Source organism: Meles meles, chromosome 5 (genome assembly GCF_922984935.1).
Source record: "Meles meles chromosome 5, mMelMel3.1 paternal haplotype, whole genome shotgun sequence".
Classification (NCBI taxonomy): Eukaryota; Metazoa; Chordata; class Mammalia; order Carnivora; family Mustelidae; genus Meles; species Meles meles.
The window spans coordinates 60,097,892-60,121,228 of record NC_060070.1 but is presented as its reverse complement, the minus strand read 5'-3'; the positions used below and the strand labels follow the sequence as shown (position 1 = coordinate 60,121,228).

The window sequence follows — 23,337 nt, the reverse complement described above, 5'->3', positions numbered from 1 at the left end:
GTAGCATAGAGCCCTCACTTGCTGACTACAGTGCGAGTTAGAAATCAATAACAAAAGGATAACTCACAAAACTTTCCACATTTGAAACTAGAAAATACTTCTAAAAATCTCATGGGGAAAGAAAAAAAAATCATAATGAAAAAAATTTTAATTCTTAGAACTGAAAAAATATATTACATAGAAAGTAACACTAAATAAAAATCTGTAGGATTTGTGGAGACAAATCTATGACCAGAGTAAAGAGCCCAGAAATGAGCCCCAGCATATCTGGGAATATGTACAGGACAGAAGTGGCGCTGCAAATCTCTGGGACGGGGCTAACTGCCACTCCACATGGGAAAAAGAAAACGAGGTCTTCTTGATCTCCCAACGTAAATTAAAAAATAGCTATCTATACATACAGAAGTCAAGCAAATGAAAGAACTACATGTATAAAAAATGGAAACTTTGAAACTTAGAAAATATTTCAAAACATATTCGCCTCATAGTAAAGAATCTCTTGAGATACGAAAACACAAAGAAAAGATTGTCTGCAGTTTACATAACCAACAAAGGATTTATACCTTGAACAATGTTTTCCAATAGAAATCGCTGCAGTGATGAAGTGTGTTGTTATATAGCACAGTATAATATAAAATAATATAGTATAATATAATAGCCACTAGTCATATGTGGCTATTGAGCACTTGGAATGTGGCCCAAAGTGACCAAGGAATTGAAACTGTTGAAGTAAATAAGACAGCATGTTAACATTTAAAAATCCTTCGTGAAGGTCCATGGAGATCCGTTATGTTTTTATACATTTTTTAGTATTTAAATTTTTCATAAAAGCACTTTATTCTAGCTTGTATTACTATAGAGAATATAATTTCAATTTTGTAAAAAATGCATTAACAGTCGCTTTTCAGAAAGCAAACGTACCAAATGTCCACAATATTATCTGTGAATCATTTTATTTTTCTATTTTAAAAAACTAAGACATAAAAACAAATAAAGGATTTAATGAACCAGATGTATCCACCCCAGAATTTATGAAATAAAACATTACGGATATTGTGTAAATTCCCTAGGTACCTTTCCTGACCACTTTTTTTCTCTTTTTAAAGAAAAGCTGGCAAATATGAATAAGAGAGTAGAGTCCTGGCTTCAGGCTTCTTCATTTCACAACAACCATATTTTAATAGGTTTGGGGGGAAACTTAATATACAGGCATTACATGTATCATTTAACAAAGAGTTATAGAGCAAATATTCATGTAACCATTGCCCAGGTCAGGAGATAAAGCATGTCCAGCGTCCCAAAAGTCCTCAGTATGTCTCTTCCCAATTGCAACTGCCCCCCTCACCCCCTAGGAGAAGATCACCAGCTTAACTTTAAGGGTATCAATTTATTCACAATTTCTCTTTACCACTTTTAATGCCTAAATATGCACCTCTAAATAGCTTTATTTCACCAGGTTCTGAATTTCTCATAGAATAATGAATGATCTCGTCTTCAACAACTTGGGTTTTTTTGTTTGTTTTTTTTGGGGGGTTTGGTTTTGTTTTTTTTTTTGTTTGTTTTTTTGGCTCAACATTATTGAGACACATTTATGTTGAAACACAAAACACCACTGGTCTGGGTAGTTTCCATTTTAAGAATATAATTTACCTCTCCCCTTCAGATAGACGTGAAGGTTGCTTCCAGTTTGGGGGTATTACAAATAACACTGCAGTAAACCTTCTTGCACACGTCTGCTTGTGTATATGTATGAAAAATTTATCTAGGGCAGTGGCTTTCAAACTTTTTTGACCATGACTCATACTAAGGAATGACGTTTTACATCATGACACACATCTGTGTGTGTAAAAACCGAGAGGAAAAAAAAAAAAAGTTTCATGAAGCAAGTACCCGATGACCTGAGACATATTCTGTTATTTTCTGTTCTCTGCTAATTCGTGTTTTACAAATTCTGATCATTATCCACTTAGCTGATTTCACGACTCACTAAAATGGGCTTCAAACTTTGAAAAACATTACTCTAGAGGATAAATACCTAGGGGTAGAACTGCCAGGACGTGGAACATGGACATCGGACGCAGTCAGCTCTTCTAGATCCTTAACTTTTAAGTAAATGTTCTTATCTGAGTGCATATAAATTTACCACTCTATAATTTTAGACCTAAAACTGTGAAACATCAGATCGTTTTATCTTTTCCTTCGGTCATAAAACAGTACTAATCACTTACCATGTGCTATGTATCCAGTGGACTCCGAGCGAGACTGATGGGTTAATACACGGGGGGGTGGGGGGGGTGGGGAGGACATAAGGGACCCGGACCTCAGTGAGGCCCCAGAAAGCTCACAGGAGGGGCCTCCGATCCTGCTTGGGGAGGGAGGGGTTAGGGAAGGATTCCTGGAAGAAGGAGGACCTAAGCTGAGTGCTTCTATTTTTAATTTTATTGGTTTCCTAAAACATAAAAGTAACACATTTGTTGGGGGGGAAAAAAGTCAAAATTACAGCGGCACATTTATTAAGAAGTAAAAAAATCCCCACCACCGTCCTTAAAGTTTGATGCTAAGACTAAACAACCAAAGTTGCATTATCAGTTATTCTAATCTAGGAAATTTTTAGGAGCCCACATTTTTAAATAGTTTTAAGGATACATCTGACCGAGTCCATCATATTAAAGCATAAAACGAATCATATTTTCCATCATGAATGTAAATGCAAACATTTCATGTTTAGTCACATTATTACTTTTAAGAGACTTTTTTTTTGGCCTTTTGGCAAGGTTAGAGAGCCAGTTTTCAAAACCCGAGTCTATTTACTGCAAACCAAATATACACAAATGCTTCAAAAAGTGGCACTAGAAACGACCCGTTGAAAGAAGGTTTTGTTCAAGTCAGCCTGGCTTGGCCGGTGACAATTTGTCGGAGTTTCACACTTGGTCCCGCGGAGCCCCGGACCCCGTCACGTACGCGGCGCGTCGGCACCGGCACACCCTCCCCAGCGCGGCACGGAGCCCAGGACGGTCCTCGCGCCGCGGCAATGCCGCCGCCCCGCCGCCCCCAGGCCCGCCGCGGGCCCCACCGCCACCGAGCCCGGCCGCGAGCACCCAACCACCTACCCTGCGGGGTCGAGAGCCCCCCGGAACTCAGGCGAGGCAGCTCGGGCGCGCCGCCTGCGCGGCCATGACGGCGACCCGGGGAAGCACCCCGCGCGCCAAGGCCCGCGGTCCGCCGGGCTGGGAGGAGAGCCGCCCCGTCCGTCCGTCCGTCCGTGCGCCAGGAGAGTGAGGCCAGAATACGCCCCAGACGCGTCTAAATCAAGGCTCGGGGCGGTACCGACGGGCTGAATGACAAATGGCAGATGCCGTGGGCTTTGCCGCCCTCGGCAGCCGCGAGGATGGCTGCGCCGAGGAGGCCGCGCACAGGCGGAGCCCGGGAGCCGGAACGGCGCGTCCGCGAGGAGGGCGCTGGGGCCCCTGGCGGGGGCGTCACGTGGCAGGAGGAGGCCCCGCTGGGGAGCCAGGGGGTCGGCGGCCTGGGCGGAGGAAGAGGACAGGCGCCCAGACGCCTGGCCGATTGAGTCATCCGCGTGGGCTAAGCCAAGGTCGCCCAGGTGCAGAGCGGGCGCAGGTAGACCCGAACCAGCCCGAAGCCCCGTGCGGTATCGAGGACTGTTCACTGAAGTCACCACCAGGATGAACCGCCCCGAGCCAAACCGTAAACGAGAAACACGACAGATGCTAGGAGAACACTGCAATAAGCCAAATTCGCTTACCTCCTAGGCGTGCAGCGTGGAAATAATGGCAGCCTGACGGTGGCCACTAATTGTGAGCCGGGCACTGTTCTAAGCACTTCACGGGGAAATGAATGTGGTCCTCGAGACAACCCTGGGAGAAACCCTACCTCTCGTCTTTCAGATGAAGATACTAAGGCACAGAAAGATGAGACGGAAATAATTTTATAGTTAAGGAATCATGCTCTGGATCCTCTAAGTCATTTCAAAATTTTCAAAGCTGTTTGAATTTAAGAAAAAGAAACTGAAGCGGGTCTCCAGGGGTTGCTTTTCCCCTACAAGATATACGTTCCTAAAAGAGGCCTATAAACGTTAAGTAAAATGAAAGGCATGGAGAATTCACTACACATTTCGGAGTCTCATAGCTCCGAAATACGAGGTTAATAGCATCTCACAATTCCACCCACCTTCATCGCAATCTTCCAATTTCTGCTGCTTATATTACTTTTGGCTTACTAGCACTTAGAACATTTACAAGTGCTCTCCCACCTTATTCTCCCAGATGTTCAGTCTTAATTCTGTATTTAAATCAATTCAGTATTCATCATAACTTATTCATTCCTAAATTCTTTATTTTTATTTAATGGCCTGTTCTCTTTTTCAAGTAGTTTTCCTAAGGAGGGTTCAGTGAGCACCTTAATGTTTTATCTACTTTTTAGTTCCACACATAAATAAACACTGAACAGGGTAAACAGTTTGGATTCATGCCTTTCTTCAAAACCCAACAGAACAAAAAAGGCAATCGCTTTCATTGATTTTTTTTTTTTTTTTAAAGATTTTATTTATTCACCTGACAGAGAGAGATCACAAGTAGGCAGAGAGGCAGGCAGAGAGAGAGGGAGAAGCAGGCTCCCTGTGGAGCAGAGAGCCCGATGCGGGGCTCGATCCCAGGACCCTGAGATCATGACCTGAGCCGAAGGCAGCGGCTTAATCCACTGAGCCACCCAGGCGCCCCGCTTTCATTGATTTTTGACATCAGATTTTGTGGAGAAATCTGAATCCTGTGTGATTTTTCCCTGCGAGGGGATTTGACTTTTCTACTTGGATGCCTGAAGAATTTTTTTATCATTGAAACTCTTTAGAGCCTTATCTGGGCTATGTCTCTGTCAATTATTCGATGTCAGTTTTCCCCCCTGTATATAGTACGATCTTTCAGTTTACGGATTCCATTCTCCTTCTTAGTGTAGAATCCCATTCATAGTATACATCTGAGTAAGTTTATCTTTTGTCGATTGGGTTTTTACTTCAGAGTCACCAGATTCCTTATACTTGATTTCTGTCCTTCCATATCCATCTTCTTGAGATCTTGTACTCACTCGGATTCTCTCAAAATATTCCATTCATTTTTCTAGTTTACTTGATTTTAAAATCATGTTGTTTTGAACCTCAATTTTCTTAGCTATGCAATTTCCTTTTTCATCACATTCTCGTCTTATACTGTCCTTGAGCTGTTTTGAGTAATCCGTATTTTTTTTTTTCCTGTAGCATGAAACACATACAAGGAATACAAATTTCTGTTCGCCAGTTGTTTACTTCCAACCTTGGTTTTTTTGTCTGTCTTCTATGCCGTTTTCCTTGTTTCCCACTCCCATGTTATATAGCATGTTTGCATAACAGCTATGTCATATCTTTTATCTTGTTTATCCTTAGAAGTTAATGCCAGACCTTATATTTGCACTCATATGCGGCTAGTGAATTCCTGGTACACGTTGCTCTTCACCTGAGATGTGTCCGTCTTCCCTATCCTGAGCTTCAGTTTCAGGTATGAGTGCTGTTGCTATCTACTTTTTCTGTGACCTGAGGGTTTTAGAATGAAGGGAGGGGTGATGGGGATTGTGGAGCTCAGCCTGAAACAGAGTGTAGAGCTTGCTGGGGGAAGTCAGCTGTCACTTCTGAATTTCCTTTAAATCCTCAGCAGCCCTTCTTCAAGTCAGCCAAGGAATATATCATGAACTTCAGTTCATTTGCCCGTTTTTTTTTTTTTTAAAGATTTATTTATTTGACAGAGAGATCACGAGTAAGCAGAGAGGCAGGCAGAGAGAGAGGAGGAAGCAGGCTCCCCGCTGAGCAGAGAGCCCGATGCGGGGCTCGATTCCAGGACCCTGAGATCATGACCCGAGCTGAAGGCAGAGGCTCAACCCACTGAGCCACCCAGGTGCCCCTCATTTGCCCGGTTTAACATAGTATCCCAGAAAATGGCAAACTTTTCCTGCTTCTGGCAAAATCCCACAGTGGTATGTAAAGATCCCTTGGTGTTTTACAGGGATGCCACTGACTTCTTTCCTAATTGGAGGACATTTGTGAAAATTCTCAAAATTTGGTGTGATCATCTTTTTCCTCAGTACTTTCTGGGGTGGGGGGTGGGTAGAAGGTTGTAGATACACAACAAATTAACAGAATCTCTGGCATCTTTGCTTTGCCATCCCTTCTCATAGTTTATATTATAAGGTTCCACAGTAGTTCTTTCTCTTCTTGGTTGTGGCAGGTGAGTTGTTTCTCTTTGTGTGGCTTAGGGTTTTAATTTAGATTTTTCTTAGTGTTTCTTTGTGCCATATTTATCCATAAGTCAGCTGATCAGAGTGTCTCTCTCACTGGTAATGAATTACATGAAAGTCCTTTTTTATCTTTAAATTATTCCCACAAAGTTCTCTGAAGATCTGTATGTTGACTTGGTAACTGTAATACCCTCCTTTTCCCTAAACCTTTCCTTAATGACACGTGCCTTTGCATTACCATGTGCCCCAACAAAGGTTCTAGGGCAGAGACTGTAAACTCAAATCTCTAGGAAGTTTAAAACAATGAGGAATGGGATTGTAGTAGAGTGAGTGTAGTACACATTCTTTGTGTAAGGGGCAGATGCTGTACAGCTCAGGCCAATCACTGCCATGTTAGAATTCAGGACACTGTTGCCAATCTGTATAATTCAGGATGAGCATGATATTTAGTGTTTTAATATCAAATTTCCCAATTTTGGAAACAGTACAGAGGCCAAATGAAGTATCTCTTGGGGCACCTGAATGGTTCAGTCGGTTAAGCATCCATCTTCAGCTCAGGTCATGATCCTGGGCTTCCGGGATCAAGCCCTGCATTGGGCTGCATGCTTAGCAAGGAAGCCTGCTTCTCCCTCTCCCTCTGTCTGCCTGCTCTCTCTCTCTCTGTCAAATAAATAAATAAAATCTTTTAAAAAAAAGAAATGTATTTCTCAAGGCCAAACTGGACCCCAGGGTTATGAGTGTGGTCCCAGTTATAGGGAAGCACCCAGCTAAATTCCATGATCTGTGTTTTATTCTTCTAAGCATTTTGAGATACATATTTATTCTACAGACTCTTCAACGACTTCTTAAAATGTCTTTAGCAAATATAAAGCAAGAAGATTCATGCTGACATATTTACAATTTGATACAACATGTCAGGACCCAGAACTTTCAGGAACAGATGTTACTAGGGGTAACAGTTATGATGGGGCTAAAATCAATACCATGTGAGCAGAATGTTTATATAGATTACGACAACATTAACAAAATAGCAAGAAAGAAAATATTTTCAATTGATGCAGAAAAGGCATTTGACAAAATCCAACACCCATTCCTGAAAGAAGAAAAAAAAAAAACAGGAAAGAAAAGAAACTTCCCCAGCCTGATAATGGACATATTTGTTTCCTATAGCTGCTGCAATAAATTACCACAAGTTTATGGCTAAAACAAGGAATGTATTCTCTCACAGTCCTGGAGGCCAGAACTCCAAAATCAAGGTGTCAGTGGGGCTTCACTCCCTCTAGTGGCTCTAGAGGAGAATCCTTCCTTGCCTCTTCCAGCGTTTGGAGACTGTTGGCATTCCCTGGTTTCCTTGGCTTCCTTGGCTTCTGGCCACATCACTCCAGCCTCTGCCTCTGTTGCCCATTGCCCTCTCCTCTGTGTGTGGTGTGTTTCCTCTTCTGTGGGTCTGTCTTACCGGATGCTTGCCATTGGATTTAGGATACACCTGAATTACTTGGGATGATCTCATGACAAGATTCTTAATTACATTTACAAATTGCCCCTCTCTTTTTTCTGCCCCCCATTCTCAGTGTAGGGTATTAGGACATGGGCATATCTTTTGGCGGGGGGAGGGCACCTTTCAACCATCTACAGTGGGCAAAATCCCAGTCAGCTTTGTTGTGGAAAATGACAAACTGAAACTAAACTTCATATGGAAACACAAAGAATCTAGAATAGCAAAAAGGGAAAAGAGGAACAAACTTGGAAGAATTACACTACCTGATTTTAAGGCCTATAAATCTACAATAATCAAATCAGAATGATATTGGCAGGAACAGTATATGGAGTCCAGAAATAGACCCACACAAATCTCTTGATTTCAGACAAAGGTACAATATAACTTTAGTGGAAAAAGATAAATGATATGAGAATTGGTTATTTGTATGGAGAAAAAAAAAAACCTTGCACCTAGACTTCACATCATATACAAAAATCAAATCAAATTAGAGCACAGATCTAAATAAACAGGAACTGTAAAACTTTTAGAACTGCCTTGTCCAATAAAGTAGCCTCTCTCTAGCTATGCTATTGAACACTTAAAATGTGACTAATCCAAACTCAAATGTGCTATAAGCATAAACTATAGCCTAGCTTTTGAACTTAGAATAAAAACAGGATGTAAAATATCTCCATATTTTTATATTGATTACCTACTGAAGTAATATTTTGGACATGTTGGTTTAAATAGAACATATGATTAAAATTAACTTCAACTGTTTTCTTTTTTTACTTTTTTAATGTGGCTACTTAAAACTTAAAGTTATATATGTGGCGGGCGCCTGGGTGGCTCAGTGGATTAAGCCGCTGCCTTCGGCTCAGGTCATGATCTCAGGGTCCTGGGATGGGGCCCCGCATCGGGCTCTCTGCTCCGCAGGGAGCCTGCTTCCTCCTCTCTCTCTGCCTGCCTCTCTGCCTACTTGTGATCTCTCTCTGTCAAATAAAATTAAAAAAAAAAAGTTATATATGTGGCTCACATAATAGTTTTGTTTGACGGCACTGTTCTAGAAGAAAACCGGGGAATAGCAACAACTGCTTGGGTAGGACACAAAAAGCAACAATCATGGAGGAATAAATTCTTTTTTTTTTTTAATATTTTATTTATTTGACAGAGAAGAAATCACAACCAGGCAGAGAGGCAGGCAGAGAGAGGGAGGAAGCAGGCTCCCCGCCAGGCAGAGAGCCCGATGTGGGGTTCGATCCCAGGACCCTGGAATCATGACCTGAGCAGAAGGCAGAGGCTTTAACCCACTGAGCCACCCAGGCGCCCCACGGAGGAATAAATTCTTAACTGGATTTTACCAAAAATAAAATCTTCTGTTCTTTAAAAGAAACCATTAAGGAACTAAAAAGCTAAGGCACATACAGGGAGGAAAATATTCCTAATACATATATCTAACATAGGATTTGGATCAGAATATTTAAAGAATGCATACAACTCAATAATACAATAAATGATGCCATAAAAATGGCCAAAGACTTGAAAAGATACTTCACCAAAGAAGATACTTGAATTGGACCAATAACTACATGAATGACTCTTGATGTCATTTCCCCAATGACTAGTATAAATTAAAATCACAATGAAATACCATTACATACCTGCTAGAATGGCTAAAACTTAAAAGACTGACAATACAAAGTGTTCTCAACCATATGGGAAATTTAGAACTCTCCTACATTGGTGGTGGGAATATAAAAGAGTACAGTCACTCTGAAAAACTGTTTAAAAATTTCTTATAGCAGGGGCATCTGGGAGGCTCAGTCAGTTAAGCAGCTGCCTTAGGCTGAGGTCATGATCCCAGGGTACTGGGATCGAGCCCCGCATCAGGCTCCCTGCTCAGTGGGAAGCCTGCTTCCTCCTCTCTCTCTGCCTACTGCTCCCCTACTTGTGCTCTCTCTCTGTCAAATAAATAAATAAAATCTTAAAAAAAAAATTTCTTGTAACAGCAAACATACATTTACTATATACCCAGTAATCTCACTCTTAGATATTTATCACAAAGAGATAATAACTTATCTATACAAAGACTTATACACCAAGATTCATACTAGCCCCAATCTGGAAACAAACGAATTGTAAGAAAATGAGCAAACCGATGACCATCTCATAGATGAATCTAAAAACATTATGCTGGGTAGGGGGACCGGGGTGGCTCAGTGGGTTAAAGCCTCTGCCTTTGGCTCAGGTCATGATCCCAAGGTCCTGGGATCAAGCCCCATGTCTGGCTTTCTGCTCAGCAGGGGGCCTGCTTCCTTCTCTCTCTGTCTGCCTCTCTGCCTACTTCTGATCTCCGTCTGTCAAATAAATAAAATCTTAAAAAAATAAAATAAAAACATTATGCTGGGTAAAATAAGCCATACATAAAAGGAGATCTGCTATGTGATTCCATTTATAAGAAATTTTGTTGGGGGGGGGGAACTAATCTAGAGTAACAAAAAGAAGATCAGTGGTTTCCTGGGGTGGATGGAGATGGGACATGAGGGAACTCTGTGGGGTAATAGAGATGTTCTATATCTTGATCAGTGAGACGATTGCAGGGATATGTTTGTCATACTTCACCAAATACTACACTTCCAATAAGTATATTTTGTTATATGTAAATTAAATCTCAGTGAAGCTCATTAAAATTTTTCTATTCTTATTTGCATGGTATGGGGAGACAGAAATTATGAAATTGTTTTTATCACTATAGTTTGAATTCATATTTACCTTCTGCTTTTTTGTTAACTCTTTTGTCAGCACTCCCTTGTACAACATCAGTTCATTTTGTCACCTGTGAGTGTTTAAGTGGCAGAGACAAAACTCTGAACCGTGTCTTCCCTCAGATTCCTAATCCAGTGTTCTTCCACGATATAAGCAGTCAAAGGAAGCAATCACATTATACAGTTTACATTCTGCTTAATAGACTTAAACCATACACCTTGAAAATATCTTCCAGTGAATTCAACTCAACAAATATTCAGTAAGTGTTTAGATTTTATTTTCTCTAACCAAAATCAAAGTAACACCTTAAAACCTAAATAGACATTTAGTTCTTTTGAGGTCCTTGGCTTCTGACCAAACTACATCTCTCACTGGCCTTATACTAGCCTTCCCTCAATCTCCAAGCCCCCCCCCCAACTTTTTTTTTTTTTTTTTTGAGAGAGAGAGAGAGAATACAAGCAATGGTGGGGGAGGGGCAAAAAGAGAGGGAGAGAGAGAACTGTTAAGCAGGCTCCACACTCAGAGCAGAGCCCAATGCCGGGGCTCCAACCACAACCCTGAGATCATGACCTGGGCCGAAATCAAGAGTTGGATATTCAGCCAACCAAGGCACTCAGGCATCCCAAAGTCCCTCCTTTTTGAGATTGTAATCCTTGGCTCACAGGGCTCTCCTCGCTTCCCTACGCTTGTCACTATCTGCAATCACTTCTCTATCCAGGTATCACTTCCTCCAACAGGCCTCCCATGAGAACATTATTATTCCCAAAGTAAAACGGACTAATGTTCACTTCTAGCTTCACCTGAGTGACATCGGGTGAATATAGTAAACTCACAAGACAATGTTTAAGTATACGTAGTTCCTCTGCTGACATTTTTTACATCACATGGTAAAGTTTTCCTGTTACAATGCATTTTGGAAAGTGCAACAAAACAATCACGTTGTTTTGCCATCTATCAAGGATCAAGAGAACAAAAGGCAAGAGAACACGGCTGCTTGGGGCTTCCAAAGAAATAAGTAAGAGTGGTCCATTGATTTAAGCAGCTATTTTTTTCCCATTTTTATAATAAAATGTCTGGATGTAATTCAACTTATAGAAAGTGTGGAGAAAACTATCCAATCTTTAAGTAGGAGAATTCAGTGTCTAGTGTCTAGCTTGAAATGAAAATAGCACAATTAAAGATGAGGCGAAAAAAACCCATTCACCTTTTATTAATAAGCAAACAGAACCAGTTAGAAGTGATTTAAAATATAATCAATGGCATTTATTTTCATTCCTGTTTCATGTGGCATGAAAAAAACCAAGTTGTCAATGACCAAATGCTGACATTTGGAGTGAAAAAAAAAAAGTGGTATACAAACGCCAAATATTGATACCTATCCTTTTCCCAACTATAATTAAAATTTTATCAGAAAATCCGACAGCAATAGGCAAGAAGGTACAAGACAGAGAGAAGGGGGTAGAGGCTTTTCATAATTTAGGAGTATTAGCCACCCATTTTAAAGTACAAGCATATGGCAGGCTGACTATACTTGTTTATCTTCTCCCTCCCAGAGCTCTGCCAAAACAAGGACAGCAGAGAGAGACAGGAGCCGCAGCTGAAAGAGTTCAATAGATTTTAAAAGACAAAAAGCAAATGCTGGAGTGGTAACTGACTTAAGAGCAGAGAAGTACCCCCTGAGGGGCTGGACACAGAGAGCAAGAAGTGGAGTGCGGGACTGTCAGCCAAGTGTTGGCTGAAAGCCTTTATTTTGCGCACAGGGCAATTAGGCGACCAGGTCCCTTCTTGTACCTTGGGTAGTCTGGCAACCCCACTTCCCCCACCCCAGAGGAAACCGGAGTTGTTCTCTGGATAAACTGAACTGAGAAAGACGTAGAGATCTATAAGGTAAGAGGATTAAAACAGAAATACTGATTATCTCAAAATTGAACCAGGGCACATACATTATTTGGCTTTAAATCTGTCATATGCTTTTTATTTACATTTTTAAAAAGCCTTTAAAGAATTAAAACAACAACAAAGTTTGCAGTAAGTGCATACATAACTGCTTCATCATAGTCTTTACTGTTGATCTTAAATTTTCCCTTTCCTTTCTGGAGTTTGTAGTCTGATAGCCTGAACTCCTGGTCCAAGGACTTTACCAACAGTCACTCGTGATTGTCAGAAGATATATTTTACTTCCCCTCCCAAAATGTCCCTAGTGACTCTTAAGTCTCTGCTTTAACACAAATTCCTACACCTTTACCCTAGAGAAGGGGTTAGCAAACCACGGCCTACAGGCCTCATGTTGTCTTCAGGTTTTCTTTTGTACAGCCTGTGGGCTAAAGGTTTTACATATTTTAGATGTTTGGGAGGAAAAAAAGTCAGAACAAAAGTATTTGGTGACATGTGAATATTACATGAAGTTAAATTTCAGTGACCGTAAAGTTTTATTGGAACACGGTCACCCTCATTCATCTACACAGGGTCAATGGCTGCTTTCATGCTCCAACAGCAGCCATCTGTATGGCCCACAAAGCTGAAAATATTTGCTTGCCAGTCCCTTACAGAAAAAGGGCTGACATATGCCCTGGAGGTCTAGGCACAATCCTGACCTCAGCTCAAACCTCCCATCTCTTGTTTTCTTTCCACCCTTTGCCCTCCAATCCTCAATTACCCTGCAAGGTAATCTCCTCTCAGATTACCCAGGGCTTCTCGGTCTCCTCTTACTCTCTATTCCTATGGCGGTCTGTCCTATTGCCCTTTCCCTTGTGCCCTCTGATCCTCTCCCCAGTAGCAAGACCATGCTTCTCCAAAGCTGCTTCAAAGCTCTCTCCAGCTCTCTACCTTTATTCAAAGGCCTGGCTCTCCTTTAGGTTGGAGGAGGTGCCATTGCCGGTGGCTTTCCACACTGGAGAGGTTAAAGAGAAAACATGATGTTTACCCCCATCCCCACTGCTATGTCCTTGCTCTTTTACCCACGTAATAAAACATCTTATTTTGGGCCCAGGACATCTGGCTCCTCCACTCTCTTCCCACCCCCATCACCATCATCCACGGACTGACTCACTACAGATCTTGAACAATGAAGGGCTTTGGCCCTTGGCTCGTATAATTTCTCCTCCAGTTGTCCCATCTTCCTGGGTCAATTTGATATCTACATGGGGGATTTATGCAATACTTTGGTCTTAGAATTCCTTTGCTTCCTCTTAATGAAAAAACCTTCTCTCCACTCAAGCTATCTTCTGAATTCATGGCAACCTCAGAAGCCTGGAATGGTTCTACCCTAAAAAACTTTAAACTCCAGCATCCTCACCTCTGACCACAACTTACGATTCTTTTGGGTCCTTCACTCTGTGCTCCTGGCATATATACTTTGCAGCATCACACACATACATGACATACATGGGTGCGTACCCTCTCCGATTTTTGTTTCTTCCCTAGCCAGCCCAGACTGACTCTTCTCTCTCCACAGCCTTCTTCAATGGATGCTAAAACTAGTGGGTTCAAATTGGAGAGGAACAGGATATTTACAGTTCAGGTAGTTCTCAAACATCTAACCACCCCCCCAACAAATTTCTTATTAATTAAAAAGGGGGAAACCATAACTTGACAGCAAAGAAACCTAGCAAATACCACCTTAACCAAGTGATGGAAGTTCATGTTATCAGTAATGGGGTAGACTGCCCTAGCCTTCTTAATGCAATGCTTAGATAAGGACACATCACATACGTAGTATTCCTGCCAGAAACATGGAACCCAAGTTTACAATAAAGAAACAAACCAAAATTAAGGGACATTCCAAAAAAAAACTAGATGGTATGTTTGAAAAAATCAATGTTACAAAGGACAAAGCTAAAAAAAAATTCTTCCAAATTAAATGAGATTAAAAATTCTACTGAATGTAATGCCTAATGAATCCTGGAGTGTTGTTTGTTTGTTTGTTTGTTTGTTTTTTAAGCTATGAATTGATTGAGAGGTGCCTGGCTGGTTCAGTCAGTAGAGCATGTGACTCTTGATCTTAGGGTTATGAGTTTAATCCCCACACTGGAATTAATTTGGAAAAATTGCTGAGACAATTAGAGAAATCTGAATATGGACTATACATTCAATAGTATTGTCCTAATGTTAAATTTCTTGAGTAATAATTCATACTATTGTTATGTAGAAGAATGTCATGGTTTCTAGGAGATAAATGCTGCAATATTTAAGGTTAAACAAAGTCTAATTTATATTCCAATAATAAGTATTACAGCCATAAAAATGATAAAGCAAATGCATAAACATTAATAATTGGTGAATCTACATTAAGGGGTGTTCATTCTTTCAACTTTGTGTTTTGAAAAGTTTCAAAACCACACAAAATTTATTAAAAATTCCAGCTCATGTCCAATTATCTATGGATGTTCCCATAGTCAGGCTGTTGAGGACTGCTAGAAAACTCACACAAATGAAGATATGATTGAAGACTGAGCTGTGCCCAATATTGTTTATTCAGCTTGCCACCCATTTGCTGGATAGCTTTTTGAAAACTTTATCCCTCTCCTCAAAACATACTCAAACATCCTCACCATCTTCCTACTTCCTGGAAAGTGGAGATTATCAAGAACAAACTCTTCACTTCCTCTCTTTCCCATCACCTATGCGCTTGTCTGTATCACCCACCCTGCCCCTTGTTTTGTCCAGAGCTAATTCTCCCCTGTTAATTCTTCTGCCCTCTAAACACGTCAGAAAACTTGGGCTATCATTCAATATCCAAAGCCCATCTTTAACTCTCTACTGGCTCTTTCTCCTCTGTAAACAAACATATTAAACTTCTCCCAACTTGAAAAAATATTAAACCCAAACCCCAGATCTCCTTTAGCTATACTTTATAGTTTGGGTTCCCCCCATAAAACTTCTTGAGAGTAGCCTCTGCTTGGTCTATCTACTTCTTTGGCGTCATTCATGCCTCAGACTTGGGTCCCCACTTGTCAGCTCTCCTCTGTCTTCCTCACTACTCTACTGACACCCTTCTGAAATTGGAAAGCCAATGGAGAGTCCATCATCTGGAATCTCTCTGCAGCATCTGGTATTATTCCCCACTCCTTCCTGCTGGGAAGGACCGTCTCTCCCAGTGTCAATGGCATCCTTCTCTTTGGGCTTCTCTCTTTCCACTCTGACCATTCTTTTTAAGCCTCCTGGGAAGGGGAGGAGTCTCTACCAGGACTATTTTGCAAGGGAATTTCAACAACATTCTCTTTCATGGGCTCCTGAAATGTCCTTGGCCCTTTAGTCTTGTCACTTGAAACATTAACACCTAGGTGTCCTCATCTAAACCAGTACTGGTAGCAGCCACAAATATATGCCAGGTACTACACTAAGTACCTTTAGGTTTCATTAGTTTCTTTGACATAGCAATCCAAGCAGGTATTATTATTACCTACGTAGTACACATGGGGAAAGAAAACTTAGGGAGTGTAAAGAACTTGCCAAAAAATTTCTTGGCTAATAAGTAATAAGGTTTAAAACTCTGACTCCAAAGCCTGTGCTGTGCTACTCCCACAAAATCATTAAGCTAAGACAACATAGGCATAATGGCACGTGACCAAAACAGAAACTAAGTGGGTAATAGGGCATTCTATGAGATCTGAGTGAGTCTGTACTGTAGGATTTGAACATTGAAGGAAAAAAGACTTCATATTCCCTGGTTAATAACACCATAGGATGGGGTTAAGAGCCCTACAAGTTCTATTTTGTTAGAACATTTTAGCAATTATTACTGTACTTTTTGTGTTACAAAGGTTTATTAATATATTTCCTAAGTTTTTTTTCCATCTGGAGATATCTTCAAGGTACTGTACCCCTACTCTTTGTGAGTCTTTCCTGTAGTTACTTTCCTGTTCTGTCCTTCAAGGGACATTTTTGCAGGAAAAGTAAACTTTCATAGAAAATGGGGTTTGCTCTTTCATAATGGAATAATTACATAGAGGAAGGATAGAGAGAAATTCTAAACTGCCATTGTTTTCCCACCTGCCTACAAATGTACACAATTTGTAATACATGGTAAACACGGAGGTCATTTTTTTGAGCAGTGCCTCTGAGACATGATCCAGTAGATTTTTGTCCTATTGTCATTTTAAAGTCACTGACAGATTTATTTCACTCTGGCATGCCATCATAACAGTTGAGCTTTTAGGCAGTGGGAGTAATAAAATTCCACAAAGAAATTAAAGACTCTAGATGTCTGGATCGTTCAGTTCTTTTCTGTGTGAAAGCAATTAGAAAGGTAAGAAGATCTAACTGTATATTGGTAGCATTCCAGGAGGGTTTCAAAAGGTCAGGTGGTCATGGAATCATAGAACTGAACATTGAAAGATACCTTCTCTCTCTGGAAGGTAACTTAATATTCTTCATTTTACAGATGAGGCGATCAAGACCCAGAGAGTTTGACTCAAAAGAAATGGAAAGCGAGAGGAGGGGTAGCTGCAGAAGAGATGATCCAAAGCTCCTATGTCAGTCAGATCTGGAGTTCTGTGCCAGAAGTTCAGAATCACCCAAAGCACTTTCAAAACCCACATGCCAAGGGCAAGTCACAGACTGCGAGAAAGTGTTTGCAAACCACAAATGTAATGAGGACTTGTAGTTGGATATACAAAGAGTACTTAAAACAAAAACAACAAAACCAATTAAAAAATGGGCAAAAGACCCAAAAAGACAACTACCCAAGGAGATATACAGATGGCATATATGTATATGAAAAGATGCTCAACATCATTTGTCATTAGGGAAATGCAAATTAAGACAAGATACCACTACACATTTATAAGAATGGCTAAAATCCAAAAATCTGACAATACCAAATGTTAGCAAGGATGCAGGGCAAAAATCCATCATTGTTTGAGGGGATACAAAATGAAACAGCTACTTTGGAAGACAGATTGACAGTTTATTACAAAGCTAAATATAAACATACCATACCATCCAGGCATTGCTCTCCTTGGTATTTACTCAACTGATTGGAAAACTTATGTCTACACAAGAATCTTCACAGAAATGTTTACAGCAGTGTTACTCACAACTGCCAAAAACTGGGAGCAACGAAGATGTCCTCCAAATGAGTGGAAAAACAAACTATGATACAACCATACTATGAAATAGTCTTCAGCAACCAAAAGGAATGAGCTACTAATTCATGCAACAACATGGAAGAATCCTAGATGCATATTGCTCAAAAAAAGGATCTAGTCTCAATGGACTATACTATGAGCTTCCATTCACCAAACATTTTGGAAAAGGGGACCCTGTGGAGATGTAAAGCAGATTAAACTCACCGGAAGTTTTGGGAGGGAAGAATACCAACTATCCTTGGTGAAGCACAGGAGTTGTTGTTGTTGTTGTTGTTGTTTAAGGATGGTGAAACAATTCTGGATGGTAACACAGTAATGGATATATAACTATGCGTTTGACAAAACCCATAGAATTACGCAGCATGAAAAGTAAACCTTATTGGATGCAAACTTTGTTGTTGTTGTTTAATCAGCCAGGAGATCATGAATGCAGACTGTGACAAAAGAATCTAACTGTATTACTAATGTATAGACTCACTGAAGAGAGGCAGAGAAAAAAAAAAAAAAGGTGTTGACCTAAATAACTTTAGAAATGACTAAAGACAAAAGAAACTATATATAAGCACTGAACTCCAGTTGGTAAAGTTGTTTCCCAGGGGGGTACAAGTTAATGGTTCTGGAACCACTGTACATGCATACTGGGAATGAAAAATTAGTAAACAGAAGGTGATAATGGAAGCCAGGATTTTCTCACTATTGGAGAGGTAGGTTACAGAGAGAAGAGGGGAAGGCTAGAATAAGCTACTGGATTAGAGTCAGAGATAATATTATGAACTCATGTTTGCCTCAGTAAAGATACAGAAGGATACGGCAATAATTACAGGTAGATGTGATCCACAGGTTAACATTTCCTACTTCTGCCTGTGGAGAAGACCTAGATGCAGTAACACCCTGTTGCCGTGAGCATACTCAACACTTGCATCTTTGTGTCGGATTCTCCAATGAAAGGAACCAGCGCCCTTAGGAAAAATGACCAGTTCTAGGCCTGGGACAGGGAATACACAAGATGAACCAAAGCATCCTGTAATGCCAGAAAGCGACAAAGGGCTCCAAAACAAAATGGTAATGGCAGTAGGTCAAAGAGACACAGGAGCCAACCTAAAAGAGTTCCCGGGGGCGCCTGGGTGGCTCAGTGGATTAAGCCGCTGCCTTCGGCTCAGGTCATGATCTCAGGGTCCTGGGACTGAGCCCCGCATAGGGCTCTCTGCTCCGCGGGGAGCCTGCTTCCTCCTCTCTCTCTGCCTGCCTCTCTGCCTACTTGTGATCTCTCTCTCTGTCAAATAAATAAATAAAATCTTTAAAAAAAAAAAAGAGTTCCCCATGACTGAAACTGGAATAATTTGAGCAAAAAAATAATTCATGTAGTACTGAAATACAAGCCAAGGTACAAAATAAATACTCATTTAGGTCAGTACTGACAAACCCCATATAGGGGAATTCCAAATAATATATGTAGACCCCCTGCCTGCAAGGAAGTGGAGCACAAGTCCTCCCTCCCCAGGTAGTGTGTTGCACACAGTGACTTCCTTCCAACGTGTGCAGTATGGAAAAGGGAAGGAAGGCAACACCGTAGAGGAGTAAGCTGACAAACATCACCTCAGTCAGGGGATCAAGGTAAACATCAACAGGGACAAGTCATATTCATAGCACAGACCCTATTCCCTCACCTCTATGGTCTTCATCCCCTAAAACCCTGTTAATCATAAGACAAAGCAATCAAACAAACCCAAATTAAGGGACTTTCCACAAAATACCGGATCAGTACTTCTGAAAACTGTCAAGGTCATCAAAAAAAGGAAAATGAGATACTGTCACTGCCAACCGGTGACTGCCCTAAAGAGACGTGAGGACTAAATTGATTGGACTAATGTTGAGTATCTGGGAACTCTCCATTGCCTTTGCAACTTTTTGTAAATCTAAAACTACTCTAAAATAATAAATATATTTAAAGGAAAAAAAAAAATCCTGGTCTAAGCTCCACCTAAAGGGATTTGGATTCAATCCAGGAATACTGCTATGAAAAGAAGCTAACAGGAATACAGAGTAATGGGCAACAAATGCACAAAACCCACCTCTAAAGAATTTCTTCAATCTACCCCCAGCACTTCATTACTCATCCAGTGCATTCATTCATGTATGCAATGAACATTTATAGAAAGCCTACTGTGTGCCAGGAGCTCTGCAAGGTACTGTGAATCAAAACCTACCAAGGCACTGTTTTCTAAATAGTGAGCCACAAACCATTAGTGGGTCATCAAACCAATATAGTGGGTTGCACCTTGCGTTTTTTCCCTAATGAAGGACTTAAAAAATATGGGTGCGGGGGCATCTGGGTGATTCAGTCGGTTGGGCATTTAACTCTTGATTTCAGCTTGTGTCATGATCTCAGGGTTGTGAGATCACATCTGATTGAAGCACAGAGCCTGCTTAGGATTCTCACTTCCCTTATCCCTCTGCCCCTTCCCTGTAAAAAAAAAAAAAACAAAAGAAAAAAATCAGAATGCAATTATCAGAGAAAAACTTTGCTTTGGGGAAATTATTTTGAGGATGTATGTGTTTGTTCTGGACGATGATGTAAAATGCACTTCTTAAGGTAGGTTAAAGTCAAAAGAATTTGAAAGCTAAGCAATAACTTATGCCCCTGGCTTCAAATTGCTTAAATTTAGTAGAAGAAAAGATAATAGTAAATCTTAGATTTTTTAACTACAGCATAATGAAACTGTTTTCTATGATTCAGACACACAAAAAAAGGTACAATGCCGACCAGTTCACACAATCTTAGCCTAAGTTGTATCATTGCATATTTATAGTGATTTACTTATAATTTATTCTACATGGACGAATAGAGTGATGTCTCCCTCCCAGATTCATATATTGTGGCCTTAACTCCAAAGTAACAGTATTTGGAAATAGAGCCTTTAGGGCGATATTAAGGTTAAATGAGGTCATTCAGGTGGGGCTCTAACTGACAGAATTTGGATCTTTAAAGGAAGAAAAGACATTGGAGCTCTGTCTCCGTGACCACAGATTAGAGAACATGTGAGGATACAGTGAGAACGTGGCCCACTCCAAGCCAAGAAGAGAGGTCGCATCAGACACCAACCCTGATGGCACCTTGATCTTTGATTTCTAGCCTCTAGAACTGTGAGAGAATAAATCTCTGTTGTTTAAGCCACCTGGTATGCAGTATTTTGTGAGGGTAACCCTAGCAGACTGATACTATACCTCCAAAAGGAACTTAACACAGCCAACTAGCTAAGATACTCAGCCAAGCTATGAAAGTTAAAGATCTGGCTCTCAGTTGTTGAGCACATTTTCTTTACAAATGGCCTAACAAATTCCTGATGGTATATTTCTTTTTTTTTTTTTTAAAGATTTTATTTATTTATTTGACAGAGAGAGATCACAAGTAGGCAGAGAGGCAAGCAGAGAGAGTGAGAGGGAAGCAGGCTCCCTGCCGAGCAGAGAGCCCGATGCGGGACTCGATCCCAGGACCCTGAGATCATGACCTGAGCCGAAGGCAGTGGCCCAAACCACTGAGCCACCCAGGCGCCCCTGATGGTATATTTCTATAGAAATGCATACACCCAGGGGTGCCTGGTGGCTGAGTCGGTTAAGTGTCTGCCATTGGTTCAGGTCATGATCCCAGAGTTCCAGAATGGAGCCCCAAGTTGGGCTCCCTGCTCAGTGGGGAGTCTGCTGCTCCTTCTTCCTTCCCTCTGGGCCCCCTCCCCATTCATGCTCTCTCTTTCACTCACTCCCTTGCTCAAATAAGTAAAAATCTAAAAAAAAAAAAAAAAAAAAGCGTACATTCATGATTTTCCAATAATTCAATTTTACACAGTCTCTGATTTGTTTACTAACTTAACTGTTATTTTAAGCCAGAATATATACACATTTCTAATCTCTAGATCACTTCCATAAGTACACAAGGATGCTTAAGATCAATTAGTATTTGATCCTACGTATGACCCATAAATCATTACAACTACTGGCAAGCAGATGGAAAATTTTCTATCTAAAGATGGAAAAAGTCATTTTTTTAACTGAAGATTTCCAGGTTGGACCAATGCACCTTAGGCATCTCAAAAGCAAATTAAGCATATTAATACAACCTAGCATTGATATTTTGTCTGAAGTATAAAGTAATTAAGAAGTTAAATCTAAGTATTCAGAACGAAAAGTGAAATTGCAAATAAGAGCCTCCTTTTTGTTGCTTTCACAATTTCCAGAAAAGAGGCTAAGGAGGAAGAGAAAACAGAACAAAAGAATAGTTGGAAGGAACAGGGGAGAAGGAGTGAAAGGACAGATAGGAGGGTGCATAGAATACTGAAATACAAGAGAATAAAATGACAACAGCCACTGATCCCCACTCACCCTGAGTATACCTTTCCCCCAGTTTCCACTGAGCCACACTGAAAAGGACCTATAAAGTTACCAGTACACTCAGATTCTAAGGTTGTGCCACCGTGAAAGCGTGTTTAAGTGTTCCTCTTTTGAAATGAGGTTAGATCTTTGAAACAATCTCTTCACTGGGAAACACTTTGCTCTGCTGGGAAAATCGTAATCACGTCTGCTAAACTATTACACATCCCTTCTCATTATCTCAATTTCTCCAATCTTGCTAATATGGGTACAGGCTCACATATAATAAGATCCTAAAGAAAGGATTTGGATGTTCTCAACTGCCTCAGCGTATCATTCATTTTGTGAGAAAAAACAAGTGACTTACAGAATTTTAAGGGAAAAACAAGGTCAAGGAAATATAAAGAAACCAAAATTCCCAACAGAACGGTCCCTTTGAAGTTGCAGCCCCTCAAAGAATTTAACTGAGGGTACATTTAGCTCTTTATCAAGTTTAGTTATTACAATTTTATGTTATAACCAAAACAGAGGTCTTTTGTAAAGTTAATTATTTACCTATATACAGTTACTGTATAAGCCATTAACTTTTGAAACATCTTTGTCTCTTTTGAATACTCTAGAGTTAACTGTTTCTCTCATAAACACTCCAGAATATATTAGTATAAAACACATTAGATCTTTCAAATTACATTTTTTAAAAGTCGGATCTCTGGGGTCGCCTGGGTGGCTCAGTCGGTTGAGCATCACTCTTGATTTTGGCTCAGGTCATGATCTCAGGGTCGTGAGATGGAGCCCCCCATCAGGCTCCTCACTCAGCAGAGAGTCTGCTAGAGATTCTTTCCCTCCCTTTCCCTCTGCCTCTTCCACTTCACCCCTGCCTCTCTCTCAAATAAATAAATATATCTTTAAAAAAAAAATCCAATCTCTGTCATTTCCTAATGCAAATGTTTTTATCTTAATTGTGGTGGCAGCTCCAAAGGTAAACACATTTATCAAAACTCAAGTGGTATAGTGAGATTGGTTATATTTTATTGTTTATAAGTTAGAAATCAGGAGAGCTGAGAAAAAAGAAAGCCTCTACCAAGGGTTATAAGGATGTAGAAACCGAAATAGGAAAAAAAAAAAAAAGCTTAAGTTAAAAAGAAAGCCATGCCACTACTAGGAGGAAGAATTTAAAAGAGAAATTTAAAAAAATCACTATTGCGTGCTAATTTTAGGGTGCCACTGTAATTTGAGCTGTACTTTCTCAATGGTGAAATACATAAAAGAGAACATTCCCTAAGATCCTGATATCTGACAATAGAAGAAAAGAAGAAAATCTGGATAAACTAGCTCTATTCTGGACAAACAACTACGATT

At 40.4% G+C, this 23,337-nt stretch overlaps 1 protein-coding gene across 9 annotated transcripts in view; it reads right to left on the bottom strand.

Annotated features, from left to right (window-relative positions):
- PLAGL1 (PLAG1 like zinc finger 1) overlaps positions 1–23,337 on the bottom strand; it is a 111,260-nt gene that overhangs the window by 66,989 nt on the left and 20,934 nt on the right. For 7 of the 9 annotated variants that reach the window (XM_046004371.1, XM_046004370.1, XM_046004373.1 and 4 more), the window contains exon 1: positions 3,111–3,400. The exons of the other annotated variants lie outside the window; for them this stretch is intronic. The gene's annotated coding sequence lies outside the window, so the exon portion shown is untranslated. Of the gene's footprint in view, positions 1–3,110; positions 3,401–23,337 lie in introns of those variants that run through there. 9 annotated transcript variants of the gene reach the window in all.